Source organism: Agelaius tricolor, unplaced genomic scaffold, assembly GCF_023055355.1.
Source record: "Agelaius tricolor isolate 1412-34295 unplaced genomic scaffold, bAgeTri1.0.p SCAF_1, whole genome shotgun sequence".
Classification (NCBI taxonomy): Eukaryota; Metazoa; Chordata; class Aves; order Passeriformes; family Icteridae; genus Agelaius; species Agelaius tricolor.
Genome location: NW_027269261.1, coordinates 85,244,703 through 85,259,723, shown reverse-complemented (window position 1 = coordinate 85,259,723; position 15,021 = coordinate 85,244,703).

The window sequence follows — 15,021 nt, the reverse complement described above, 5'->3', positions numbered from 1 at the left end:
AATCCTCATGTGAGCACAGATTAACTCCTGGCATTTCAGCAAGCATTTCTGTATCTTTTTCCTATTTTTAACTCAATTTTTTGAGGGTTAAATTTACTGAGGCAGGATTAGGAAAGAGAAAGCTAATTGCAAACTGTAGAGATGAGAAACCTTTCCTTTATACATCCACGTGCACTAAAGCGTTCTGAGGCATTTTATCAGCTGCACAAGAACAGACAGCTAGAAGACTGTTCTAGGTGCTGAGGAGCAGTTCTATGAAATATTCCTGCCCCTGTGTGCTGGAGTCTCTTATGTACACCACTACCATTGCAATTCCTTCCGTGATGCAGCAGGATTTGACCTCAGCTAATCTGCCAAATATGTTCCAAATCGGAGGCTTTTGGGAATATTTTCAAGACATTTTTTCATAAAGGTACAGAATTTCCATAAGGGCCACTTTAGGTAACAAACTTCCTCTATTAAAAAAAAAATTGCTAACTCAGCAAGCCCCTAAAGGAATGGCTTGGAAATTCTGAATCCCTCTTGTTATTTGAATTTATCTTGGGGAAATTTTCCTGGTTTGATGAAATGGAAGTGGTATATTTTGACTTCATTCCTTTTCAAGATACAGAAATAGCCACAAATGAGCTGGTAGGGACTCAGATTCTGCAGGTGAGTAATTTCCTACGTCAGGTACTTCCTTTGGCAGACAGGTTTGCTATCACTGCTGTGTAGTTATGTGTTTTGGAGTGTGTCATGGAAAACAAACAGGAAGCCAACCTGACATTTGTCATCACTGAGTAATATCTGTCCTTAGAACAGGGAACTTGGAGTCAAGGGTCATAATTTTTGTTCTGTGTTATACAAGAAGGTCCTTGATTTATGACTGATGTCTGATGCTGTGATGACTTGTGTGATACTGTTACCAAGGACTTACAGCTGAAGTTGAAATGATTATTTTATTTGTCACAGTCAGTGATCACACTGATTTTAGCTGTGGCAGATGAAAAAGTCCCTTTTACCCTGAATATTTTGCAATTATTTCAGGCTAGTGCTGTTTCTACTATTACATGGAAGCTGAATTATTTGGTTAATGATAGTTACACATCTTGATGTGAGGGCAACTGCGCTGAACAGCTGCAATATTGCCAGTTTTCTAAGTTACTTGTTTATAACCTTTTATGGTGATAGAAAATCACTATGATAACATGGTCGCCAGTCAGAAAAATGCAGCATGGTGTTACTTTTCTTACTGAGCAGAAAGAAAGTGGAGAGTTTGGCAAAGAATAGGAAACATTTCTGCAACCTTGCTCTCTAATTGATTGGAATTTTCCCTTGTTTTGTTTAACATAGACCCAGTTTGTTTATTGCTTTTAATTTTAGAGGGGTTTTGGTGCATTGCAGTCACAATGCATCCCACTGAGATAACCTAAAAGGACATTATGTTTTCATGCATAAGGAACAAATCACGTTCTTGCAGGCTATGGCTTCTTTAATTTCAATTAAGGAAAGTGACAAGAAAGAAAAGAAAATAAATACTCCATGGCAGAGTATAGGAAAAATATATCTTTTATTCATAATGCAGAAAGAAAAAATTAGCATAAAGAAAAAGGAGTAATTTGGAGGTGGAAGCATAATTGTGCTAATATTCCTTAGGTTTAAACTGTATGTAAGGATTCCCTGAAAGATGAGTTAGGAGTCCACAGCATCTTCACAATTTTTCATGACACCGTTGAACAACTTGAGTTTTTGGTAGTCATTTATTCAGAATCATAGGATTTAGAACTGGGAGAAGATCTATCCCTTAGGATCTGCTAAAAGCTTTCAAAACAAAGAAAAAATCCTCCTAATTATTTCTACTTCAAAGTTTTGTCCTTATATATATCAACTCAAGACTTGTAACCCCATGATTACATGACAATAAAGTAAGTTCTTGGAGGGAGAAACTTTTAACTATATGTCCCAAGTATGTGTCAAAATTCAGACCGGAAACATAATAAAGGCTAGAAACAAAGTACTGTGCCAAAAATACCATGATTTTAAGCTACCCACCTGAGGACAGTATCATGCTTCTTCTGACTGAATAGCTGGGGATAAACAGCTATTTTTTAAATCTAAATAAGGATTTAATGCCTGTAGATTTGAAGGAGATCTATATGGATTATGTTAACATTTTTGCCAATGCTAATAGTGCACTGGTCAGCAAACGTCCTGTGGGAAAGGTCCTTCCCATTTGTTGGTTCCATGAGGTCTCTGCCTTGTCCAGAGCATCCTGAGCCTGTCCTGGCACTGTGCACAATGCAGAGGGGAACCAGTCACCCTGTCTGGGGCTGCCTCCCTGTGTGAATACAGTCTCTGAGCTGGACACTGCCTTTAAGAATGGGCAAACCATAAGTAAGAGCAAAATGTACTGTGTATTATTCTAAAATGTACTTGACAAGTGCTGTATTTGCAGCAGCTGTATCCAAAGAACCCCAGGTGTTTCTAGATACTGATGCTTTGCTTAGTAATCTCAAGGTGCTCTCTAGAGCACTGTCCAAAGAGCTATTGATGGTCATGCAGGTCTGATAGCTGGGACCCAGGAATTTAGAACATCACAAATTCATTTGAACGATCAGAGTGTCATCAGATGACATCTCACCTCTACTTTTTGACACTTTTCTGTAGGAACTCCATTCAAAATCAAATGCATTCACCTGGTTGTCTTCTAGTAAGTCAACAGTTTAAAGCCACATTCCAAATATTTAGAAATGCTAATGTCCTCAGGGCAGAGTTAGCACTTGGCCAGACAGTAAAGAAAATACTCATTTGAGGTCACATCTAGTGAACAGATTGATACTTGCCAATGAACAGATCATTTAGCTGTTGAGAATTAAGTGTTTATTGCAGAATGCTAAGTGATATAAATCATAGTGCACAACCCTTTATATCATATACATCAGAAATATGTTTTATATAAACATGGAAAGGAGAATTATGCAAGCCCCTTATTACCAGTTATTGACAGTCTGGGAGTGATGACAGCCAAGCAGGTTTGGACTGATGGGATGTTTGGGATGAGAGCACTCTCTCAGAACTGGTTTTCAGGGGGTAGAGATACCACAACTACATGACAAAAATAAACCAGACACATAATTTTTTCTCCTTTGACAGAGTGAATTAATTAACCACTGCTTAAATTGCCATGTTGTCATCACCATTGTGAAGAGAAAAATTTGTGTTTATAAGGCTCTTTTTAGTAACTTTTTAAAAAACTTATTTCATGTCTGAGGATGATGATACACTAGATAGAATGGGAAAAGGAGATGAACGAATTTTAGAAGTGCTCACATTCACCTGAAAAACTTCAACAATGTTCTTTAAGGTGCTGATTAAGAGCAACTATGACAATTATCTATGTTACTCTGAATCAGTAGACTACATATTATCTTTATTATCTGTCCTTTTTCATACCTGACTCCTGTTGACATCCAGCTGTCTGGAATTTTTCTAGAGGTCTAAAATTTCTTGAAGAATACAATCCAAAAAGCCAAGGCTTCTTTGCAAAAGTTCTCCAGGATTTTAGGTAGGAGTTACAAAGTTTGCAAATTTTAATGCTTGGCCCTCATGGGTACCTCTAGTAGCTAAAAGAAGAAAAAGTTCTTCAGTTCCTCATGCGTACACTATCCTGCTTCCTCCCAAATCTGTGATTTAAGCCTGTCATTACAAAATCTCAATATTTTCTTTCAAAACATGATTTTCAGGTCAACATTTGTTATCATATTCTGTGGGGGAGCAAAAAGTTACATATTTTTCATAGTGGTTCTCCAAAATGCCCAATTCCAATCTTTATATTCGTTTTATTTGTCACAAGGAGGTCTGTAGTGAAGTTATTTAAAGTTCTGAAATCTCTTGGGAAATGGGAAATTGTCATTCATTATTTTAGGATCTTCAGTTGCATGTGAAGTAACACACATGTCAGTCTGTCAGACTTGAACATTTATGAAAGTTTTTGCTGTATCCTGTATTTGCCTAAGGCACAATCTGACAAGGCCCTGGTGTTCTTACTGATATGGTAAATACTTTACCTAAATGTATCTTTTTAATAAATTAATACATTGACTAATTCTGATGTTGCTTATTTCTAATTAATTTGTAATTACTTAATATAAAGAAAAATGAGGATGGAAACTGTATTGCTCAAAGCCTCTTTTGAGGTTTTTCTCCAAACATTTCAAATTTCAGTGCAATTAATCTTTTACCTTTGACAGCAGTGTTTTCTTTAGGTTAATAACTGCTTCCAAAATTAGATGCAACTCACTGGAACCTAGTTTATCTGTTCATTCACAGAATGCACAAACAGCACAACTTTTCTGTGCACATCTGGCACGTGCTACCCTTCTGCTCCTGCATGAGGTGCAGAGGTGACAGCAGTGTATGATAGTGGCTGTGTGCTGTGGAGCTGAAGCCTCAGTTTTCTGCTTCACACCTTGATTTCTGAGGCTGAAACTCAAGGTCTGCGTACAAATCAGTCCCATATATGGAATCCTGAAGTGATAAAAGTTTTCTTTGTATAGGATATGTTTGGATACTTGACTTAAACACAATCCCTCAAAAGACAATGGACAAACATTTACCTGAGTGAGGCAGCAGTACATAAGGAGCTGGGATGTGAAAGGAGAGCATGCCTGCACTGGCTACCAACAGTTGCACAGCCACACATCCATTTTTCCACTTGTTAGGAATACATCTTGAAAAAATTTGAGCTGTTCATTTGACACCTTGTAAACCTACCAGAAAATCTTGAGTACCATGCAAGTCACGTTCCAACACTTCAATGTTCAGAAACCTTGTGGTAATGCAAAGATATATGAGTTAGATAATGCATTAAACAGCAAAACTGGGAGCCTTTTATAATATTCAGTTGTTGCTTACCATGCATTTTTTATGTATAGATCAGCAGGATGGTGTTAGACAGCATGGAATGGTAATAAATGAATCTTGGCTCATTGCAAACAGCCAGGAGGGACTGGCATATAACTTACACACTGCTAACAAGCACGTGTAAAGTGTTTGTGGTTAAGGCTTTGCCTTTGTTTACAGTGGAACAAATCTTGAGTGAATCATGGTTCCTTTGATCAACTGGTGTAAGGAAAGGAGATGAAAATGGCCAGAAGAGAATAGTCCTGCCATGGGAAGCTTTCTGCCAGGCTGGTCAGATCTGAACTCACACGTCTGGGCTCTGCTTCCCTGGGAGTATATGGTGGGCAAGGATGGGCTTCACTGGAGACAGAAATGGCACCAGGGCTAAAGGTCCTCTTGGCCAGCCCACAGCACCTGCAGCTCCTGCCCAAACAGAGACCAATCCTTTATTTTGGGTTTTGCTGACAAGCTGGGGCTGGGTCTTTCAGTTGGCTTCATCAGGAAAGAACTAAGGGAGGGATTTGCTACGGTTCAGTCTGACTGTGCTACCCCAGGTGGTATTTGGAAGAGAGAGCTGGAGGGGGTCACAGGTCATCCCTATTTTGGCTTTCTGAATGTACCTTAATCAGCTGCAGCAAGGACAAGGAACAAAAGCACCCTTCAAGGGAGGAACTTGGATGTTCACAGCTGACCTACTACAACTTTTACCAGGAAGACTGGGAAATCTGACAATTTTCTGCCAGATGTTCTTTATCTGCAAAATACTATGGTTTATTTTCTTAGCATGGCTGCCTTACATGGCTGCCTTACAAACCCTTTACTTTTGGCCTGGTTCTGCATTCCTTTTCTTAGTTTTGCAGCTAGTTTCCTAACAATAACAGCAAGAACTATTCTGCCTTCAAAATACTTGAAAACACATTACAAAAAATGAAGTAATAAAGTTTAATTCTGCTTTTGTCCATAGCCTCACCAGTATAAGTTGTGTTAATGATGTAACTGCTTTATCTCAAAGATTTGCATTTAAATATATCCACTGGGATCAAGAAGTCAAAATCATTTACATTAGAGATGTATACTTGCAGGTATGTATCAACATACAGAATATCTAGTTTTTACTATAGTCAAAGGAGATCTAATTAATGCAAAGCCAAAGGATGGCTTGTCTTAAGCCAGTTCAAGTACAATTAGGTTGCCTAAGCATAAATATATATTATGACTCAACAGAGCTACTCTTAAGCACTGTCTGTCTGAGCAGGAGGCAGTGTATGTAGGCATGTATGGCGAGGAGTAGCTGAACTAGAGCTCTCAGAGAGGGTGGTGGGGTCTTGTATCATATCCTGAGGTGTGAATCACAGAATCACAGAACCAGCTTACTTGGAAGGGACCCAACAAAGATGTTGAGTCCAACTCCTGGCCCTGCACAGCACCATCCCCAAGAGTCACACTATGGCCTGGGAGTATTTTCCAAACCCTTCTTGAGCTCTGTCAGGCTTGGTGCTGTGACCACTTCCCTGGGGAGCCTGTTCCAGTGCCCAAACACCCTCTGGGTGAAGAACCTTTCCCTAGTATCCAACCTAAACCTCCCCTGACACAACTCCAGGCCATTCCCTTGGATCCTGTCAGTGGTGACCACAGAGAAGAGATCAGGGTCTGTCCCTCCTCTTCCCCTCACAAGGAAGTTGTAGCTGCAGTGAGGTTTCCCCTCAGTCTCCTCCAGGCTGAACAGAACAAGTGACCTCAGCTGCTCCTCACGCAGCTTCCCCTCAAGGCCCTTCTGATCTTTGTGGCCCTCCTTTGGACACTCCCTGAGAGTTTAATATCTTTTTTATCTTGCAGTGAGTAAAAGTGTCCACAGTATTAAAGGTGAGGCTGCACCACAACTTGTCGAGCAGAGCTAGAACCACTAAAATAGTTTAGGTGCAATGATTTAGTACTCCAAGCATTTTTGTATACTTCAGGACAAATACTGCCCTGAAAGATAAAAGATGTCTTCCTTACATTTTTATTTTATTTTCTCTGTGCATAAGTAGCTCAATTCTGTTCTTAACTAAGCAGAAACCAAAGGGATCTTTGAGTAGAGCTCAGCATAAATAAAACAGAAATTCTGCTGGAATATCCTCTTTTACATAATGAGTCCTGTCAATTTGCTTGCTAGAAAGGGCTGCAGATTTGGTTTACAGCACTGTGCTGTAAACAGATCATTGATTATGACCAACCTTAAAATATTCCCCAAAAGATATGTCAAGAAACTATATTCTAAACTCCAGGGAAGATCCCTATAATTTTTCAGATGATCTTCCCCATGCTATAGACATTTATGTCTGTTTATCTGTAGAGGGGTGATGCAATTGGAAGCTTTACTACCACTACCCTTTAAAGAATTCCAGTTTGCCACACAGGGAGACAAGTAAAATTGGAATATGTTGTTGTGGAAATGATCCTGCAATATTAATAATATCTAATAAATAGCCAAAGTGCCTTGATAGTGGATGACCAATAGTTTTTTTTTTTGTTCTTTTTTAAGGCAAATGCTGTGAAAAGGAAACATTTCTTCAAGCTTGATATGAACTAATGAACAGATTGTTAAAAATCAGTGAGATTAACAAAAATGTATGATTAATTATTCCTATACACACATTAAATATGTCTTAAAATGTCACATTGGATTTAATTCTGTTATTACGTTTCATAATGGTGTGTGGTGCATGTACTATATTTGCATAGATACAGTGTGGTAATTATATAATGTACTATAAAATATATAATAATTATATAATATGTTGTACAATGTATTATATAATTATGCTTATAATAGATTATATAATTATGCTATATCATTATAACATATCTAATATAGACCATTATATTAGATAATTCATAATTAGCTTCCAGTAAATATTGGACTTATTACATGATATATATTGTCTCAGTGAAGTGAAATGAAGTGGTGACATTGCAGTTGATATGTGGAGCAAGAGACCAAGAAATATTTGACAAAAAAATGTTTGTTTGATTTTCTGATGGGGAATTTGAACAATGAGGAAAAAGAATAACTAGAAAGGATCAAAGGGTGGAACTAAAGACCAAAGATTTGGAATTATTTATGTGACAGCTGTTCTTGATACACATAAATAATGTCAGCTCTTGAAGGTCTAAGTGCATTTCAGTGTCTCACTTGTGCTGGAATCTCTTGGGTTTTTTCAGTGTTTCTCAGCACTGTGTATTATAGACTCTGCAGTTCAGGACAGAGTTCAAATGCACTCTGTGAACCAGAAAAAAATCCCTTTTTTCTCATGGAATACTTCAGTGTATGAACAGTAGTTTAAGCAATGTTCCAGTGAACAGGTTTTGCTTAAGCATACGAAATTCATCATCAGGGTTTTGTAAAAATAAGCAAGTTTCAGAATGCGGTTGTCCACAGATGACTCAGTACCTCAAAACCTGGACTTTTGTTAAACAGATTTTCTCAACATTGGATATGAGAAAACAAAACAATTCTTCCTATCTTATTTCATTCATCTAAGTAACTGCTAACTAGCCCTCACCAGAAGAGGGCTCAGCATAGAGTATACTGACCTAAAGATACTTTGGAAAATGCTCTTGAAAGAGAAGCTTTCCTTGCCAGTGGAATGGTACAATTGTTGGTGACAATGAAAATTATGTCATACCTTTTCTGAAAAAGTGATTCCTTTAAATCCTCTGATTTTCCTCTCTCATGATGTTCAGCATTATTGATGTCAATAGTTTTTCCTCTAGACACTACAATAAATGGGAGAAAAACAGTTCTCTTGTCACTTAAAAAAAGGAGTTTTCTTTTTTGTCAATAAAAGGGCAGTCAATAAAGAGAAACTGAGGGTTGTCATTAAGTAGTAAGAGTAAAACAGTAAGAGAAGTGTTTTGGGTAAGATCTGACGTTTTCTGCACGAGGTGGATAGCCCCTGATAGCCTCTGCAAGGCTCCATAGAAATGGTAATTAAGCTCTCTGCAGGTTCAGCCAACATCGTGGAAGGTTCACAGAGCAGCACATCTCCTGCTGGTTTACTTAGTCTTGATGAAGAGTGCTGGCACTGTACTTCTGAGAGATTCTGGTGCCAGCTGGCACCAGGGCAAATGAGGACTGAAATGATGAGATGCCCTTAGAGAGTCCCAGAACCCACAGGTGCTTTGCTCTGCCCCTTTAGCCTTTCCCCATGCACTCTTCCCAATCCTGGGAAGCAGCATCCAAGGATCTGCAAAGCACCAAACCCTGCCTTGCCCAGGCAGGTGCTCTTCTGGCTGTGCCTTGGTGCACAGCTGCACACCCCAGTGGTCTCTGAGGGATAACTGCTCCCCACAAGCTCTATCAGCACATGTGTTATTGTTCTATTTCTAGAGTCCCATACTGTTGTTGTTAGATTTCTAAACTCCATACCTCCTCAGTGTATTCTTACAGCTGCAGATCTTCACAGCACAGACTCCTTCTTCTGCACACTGTTCTCTCACAGTTCAGGGCTCCTCCAAGGCTCTCCCTGACTGGCTAACCCGCCCCCTTTTATCCCAGTTATCTTCATTGGTCACAGCTGCAGCCCAATTAAGGACATCGCAGCTGCAGCCCATCAAGGACAACCGGGACCTCCCGGGGCAAAGCCTATGTACAGATATTCAAGTACAATACATTTCCTCTACTGTACACATGCACCCAGTCCATGGCATCCTTACTTTTGAAGAGGGATGAGTCAACTCAGGATGTGGATTTTGATATCTCACGTGGGTTCATTAAAGGGCGTGCATGGAATATTTGTCAGAGGTGGCTCTAATCTTAGCAAGTGACTGGTCTCCTCTCCATGGAGATGTTTCATGGAGCCAAGCAGCTGAAATGCTGTCTTCTGATTTTCTGCCACATGCTCTTGAAAGGGCTGCTGCTATCAGCCAGTCTGCTTGATGGGATTGAGCTGTCCCAGCTTCTAGCAGAGATATTTTTCTGCAGATAAAACCCATTGTTCACAGGTAGCAGAGCTGCTAGCCTGGATCAAGCTGAAGCTAGCTTGGCTTCTTACCACCAGAAAAAGTCTGACTGAAGAGCAGTCATTATTCAGAAACTGACTCTGTCCACTCAGTTTGCAATTTCTACATCCTCTTCTCATTCTCTGCTATGTTTGATTTAAATTCTCCCCGATCACACTGCAGGCTTTGCAGTCACTTTGTTCTTTGTGCTTCAGGGGATTAATGAAAACACAACTTTCCTGTGAAAAAATGAAAGCAAAAAGGGACTTCCCAAACGGATCACAACCCTACACTATTGCTACAGTCAATAACACACATTGCTGTGCACAGGAATATTTCCTCATCCCTCACTCATGAGTGTCCAACAAGGTCTGAGGTAGCACAGGAGAAGCCTGGTCCCCAGTGCTCCTGTGGGCTCGCTGTGTTTGACGCCTCGGTGCCGCGAGGTCGGTGCAGACAGAGGAGCTTCTGCAGGGCAGCAGCTCCAGGCAGGGGCCATGGGCAGCACAAAGCCAGCAGAAAGGCTGGGCCCAGTGGGGCTGACACTCTGCTCCTAGGGAGAGCCTGGCACTGGGTGCACCTGGGGCTGCTGCAAGGGCAAGGGCTGGAGCTGATGGCCCCTTGGAGGAAGGATGTACCTGCAGGGCTGAGGGTCTCTCTTGCTCTAACATCTCTTGCTGAGAGAGGTGGTGGGGTTGCACTGTACTCAGGCACTGAGAAATGTGTCTCCACTGCCCAGGACAGGGCTCTGACTCTGAGGAGATAATGCTGAGAGTTGGAGGCAGGTGGGAGAGAAGATCAGGGAGGAGAAGCCTCCATCTGTATGATGAAGGTTTTGGTTATCAGAAAAGATAAAGCAAGAATCTGAAATCCTGGTGTTGGCAACCAGGCAGTACTGAAAAACAGACATTCTGGGTTGGGTTCTTGTATTGGAACAGTGGACCCAGGTTTTACAGGATTTTTTATTTCTAGTTAATCTTTTTCCTTTTTGTCCCAAAATAGAGTGTAATGTCCTGACATGAATAGAGTTACAGTCCTGACATGAACTATCATGGCGTTTCCCACCATATTTCTATTATTTCTTTTCCTCCAAAATGTAAGAAACACATTACTCATAAAATATTTCCTGCCTCCCCCTTTCAGCCTTCAGTGAGATAATTAAAGGCCTGTCACAACTCGTGTGCTTTAGTCCTCATCATTTCTTCCCTGTTTTCAACAGCCACCTCTACCAGGGAGTATAAAACCTCCAGATTCATCTTGTAAGCCAAAGAAAACAACCGCAATTCACAGAATCCCTTAATAACTTCAGCAAAATGATGAAGAAGGTATTTTTTAATTAAAGATTTCATGTTTTCTTACTTACTTTCTTATTTTCATTTCTTCATCATGTTCTGTTATGAGGAGGGAAGATTTTTTTCTAGTGATTCCATGACACCATGCTGGGGGAAAAAATGTTTGCACAACTGGCAAGGTTTTTTTATTGGAATAACTTTGTCATATTGCTATCTCTTAAATTCATGGAATCAGTATTTATGTGTATCCTTTTCCCAAGCAATCTTCAAAACAACATTTTCTTCATTAGATTGTTGCAACATTTAGATTAAGTGCTTTGGCAGAGGAAATTAATTATATCCCAAGTTTGTGGGTTAGTATTTGGCAAACTTTAATACATAAAAAAGCAATGGGATTTTATCAGGATTCTGTGCCAGGCATCCTGTGAACTAATATGCAGAGGGTGGAAAGGATGGAAAGATGCAAAACTTTTGTCATAGTAGAAGCTCTTGTGAATCTGATACCTTAAAAACCGCTGCTCTTGCTCTGTCAATTATGTGTGTGGTTGTTCTTTCCACAAAACCCCTGGGGCTCAGCCTGGAGGAGCTCCCTGATTCCTCTGCTGCCATTCCTGTGTTTCAGGGACATTACTGTGTTTTCTTTCACAGGATTTGAAAATGGAACTGAAGTTCGTACCATACCAAGTTCAGTAAATAACAATTTGAAATCATACGCGATATAAAAAGTCTTCCTGGCTGCCACACAGACATGGCCAGACAATATGCAGCTCACTTCTAGTGAAGCACACCCAGATGCCTCCTGTCCAGTGGCTCTTCAATGACATTATTCCTTTACCTCTTCTTGATGAAGAAAATGCATTTGTTAATCTCAGCTGGAGCACCTGCATATTCCTTCTTTGTGAATTTTGCACAATAATTCTTTCTTGCGCCCTAGATTAACCTCTTTTGCCCACAGAAAGTAGTGTAATGTTAAAAGATAACTTGTTCCCTCATTTTCTGAGCATTTTTTGATAATAATGTTTACTGTTGAAAGTGCTGAAAGCTCAGTCTCTGGAAAATTGACAGTTATACAAGCCTTAAGAAGTCAAATTGAAAAAAAAGGAGACAGTTCCTATCTCTCTATTATTAGTTTGTATGCACATGAAAAATAACAACCAATAACCCCTGTCATTGATAAAGTACATGCATAATTTACAAAAGAGGTTCAATACATTGTTGTAGCAGGTTAATGAATGACCAAGCATAAAATTAAATAGGAAATGTAAAGACAACTTCTATATATTACAGTTTTGTCCTCTGGTCTCTCTCCTTTTATTAGAACTTGGGTTTGGTAGCCTATTTCTAAAACTCTTATTAAAATGTTGCTGTGAAGTGATAGATACTGTTGCTTAGTGCTGAATTTCAGTACTTGCAGCCTGGGCACACAGAAATGTCCCCTGAGTGAGCAGAGGGGCAAGTGCAGGGTTCCTGCAGAGAAAGGCATCACCTCCCCTGCCACACTGCCACAGACCTGGAGCACAGGCTCCCCCTCAAGCCACAGGGATGGAATGGTTCAGGCAGACTTCAACAAGGGGAAGAAATGGGAGAAAACATAGAAAGGCGATGTTAAAGAGGACTTCAATTTGCTTGCTTATTATTTGGAGGGAGATAAAAATTTGATCCGATATGGAAAATTCTTTTGAGAGCCACACTGGGATGTTTGTGGTATAAATACGGAACTTATTGAAAAGGAAAAAGTAACAGACATCTGTGGTGTAAACTCTACCTGAAAAAATAGAGTATTCAGTAAGAATATATGGATCTATGCCAATGAAATTTGTGCCCATATTGATTACAAGAGCACCATGTAGAAATTATAGCAGAAAACATGTCCAAGATGTAAAGCAGATTTTCCTTGATTAGGCCAGATTTCTATGACTGTCTCCTTCCATATTTTAATTTATGTTTTTACTTGCAACTGTACCCTGTCATGTCATCATCTGACACCAGATTATGCTCACTTTTACATTGTTTCTAATGAAGGTTAAATATCTCTATTCATTGTCAATATTCATAGTGGCATATGTACACATGTTTATAGAGAATATTTTCATTTAAGTTTAATTAAAAAGAAATGAAATGACTTTATTTCTTATTTCACCAACTGGGAAATTAAACCACTTAGGCTATGAGAAATAATATTATTCTTCCTTGGCTTTTATTTCACTCTTGCATTTTTTGGACTAAAATAAGAAAACTACTCTGTTCAACAGCACAGCTTCTAGATGCTTTAAAAGGAATGCAGCAAAAAAAATGTTTAGGTTGTGGACAATCTAACTAAAATAATTCATGGCTGTCTCACTGTAGGAGTAGTAATTATTGATCAACCTATTTTCATTCTTTTTTTGAAGTGTTGAAGTACTGTAACCAGCTGCATTTGTAAAAGGCTGAGTGAACTTGGCTTATTCACTAAGGCTCAAACACTGCAAAGTTAATGAGGCTGCTGAACTTGATGACTTCACAGGAAGTGAATATAGGACACTGAAAGATGTCTGTTTCTTCCATTTTATTAAGACACATTTTAAAAGTTTAATAACTGTTACAGATAGCAAGGCCATTAGAGCAAGGAGTCAGAGAAGAAGCCACATTCTGTGGCTTGTCAGGGATTAATGAGACTTCCATGGCAGAGCTGTACTTCTGTCTTGGTCATTGAAGATGCATTCTGCCAGTGTTGAGAAATTCCTTCCGTTTCCATGAAATGTAACTCTAGTCATCCTCTGACTGTTCAGTCCTTTATCCTGGGATCAGTCCCTGGACAGATCAGAAATCCTGCCTTGAAAAGGAAATAGAAAATTCCCATCTGTACCTGCCATAAATCAAATACTGTATTCAAACCAGACTGCCTTTAACATTTAAACATTAGACATCATATTCGTATAGACTGTCTTTGGTTTTAAGATATAAGTCTTTGGCCCTGCATTATAGAGTTTCTTGAAGTCTTTGTCCTGGCAATATAAATTTCCTAATATTTCTTCTTATCTGTCTCCTTTTGCAGCAGTCAGGGGACACAGGTTTTTTTATTATATTATACTTTGAAAAGAAATTACAAAACTCCCCCAGTGATACTCATTTGTCCTGATGTTTAATTCTTCAGGGTTCTCTCAAATCTTGGCATACTTGCTGTGACAACAAGGATGACTAGGAAATCCATCTGTTCAGGATATCCATAGGAATTTTGCAGAGTGATTCAATTTATAAAGAAGACTAAATACTCTCAACCTGACAGTGATCACTTGTCACATGCATTTTACCTAATGGTGCTAAAATTAAGGACTTTCTTGGTATCATCATCATCATCATTATATTTAATTATAATAGAAAAGTTATGCAATAAGCACTTTCTGGACACTGTTTTGAAGAACTTACTGGACTGTGCAGGCTTTCTGCTCATTCCTATGAAGCATTTCTCACACTTCCTCTAAAAATATTATCACTGCTCTTCAGTCCTAATAGATGTCTCTGACCCTGCTGCTCTTCTTCAATTTTCTAATTCCACTTTCTTTCACTGGAAGAAAGCCTGCAAGAAACTGATGGGAAAAGCCAAAGTCTAGATCTGTCTAGCACTCTAGCTGTGCAGAAAGTGCAGAATGAGTGTGTCTGCTACTATCATGTCTGTGGCTTTCTTAGTAAATCTATTGGCGACCTCTTTTCTCCCTTTTGATGCTGAGAAAGAAAAGAGTCTCACACAATTATTATGCCTTCAAACTCTAATTTTGTCTGTCCTTCTGACTTGTGCCTCATGCTTCTCAGGGTGCTGAGTCACTAGTAGGGGCAATGCACCCTGGCTGACATGGCTTGGAACTCCCTTATGGCTGCTTGAGGTGCC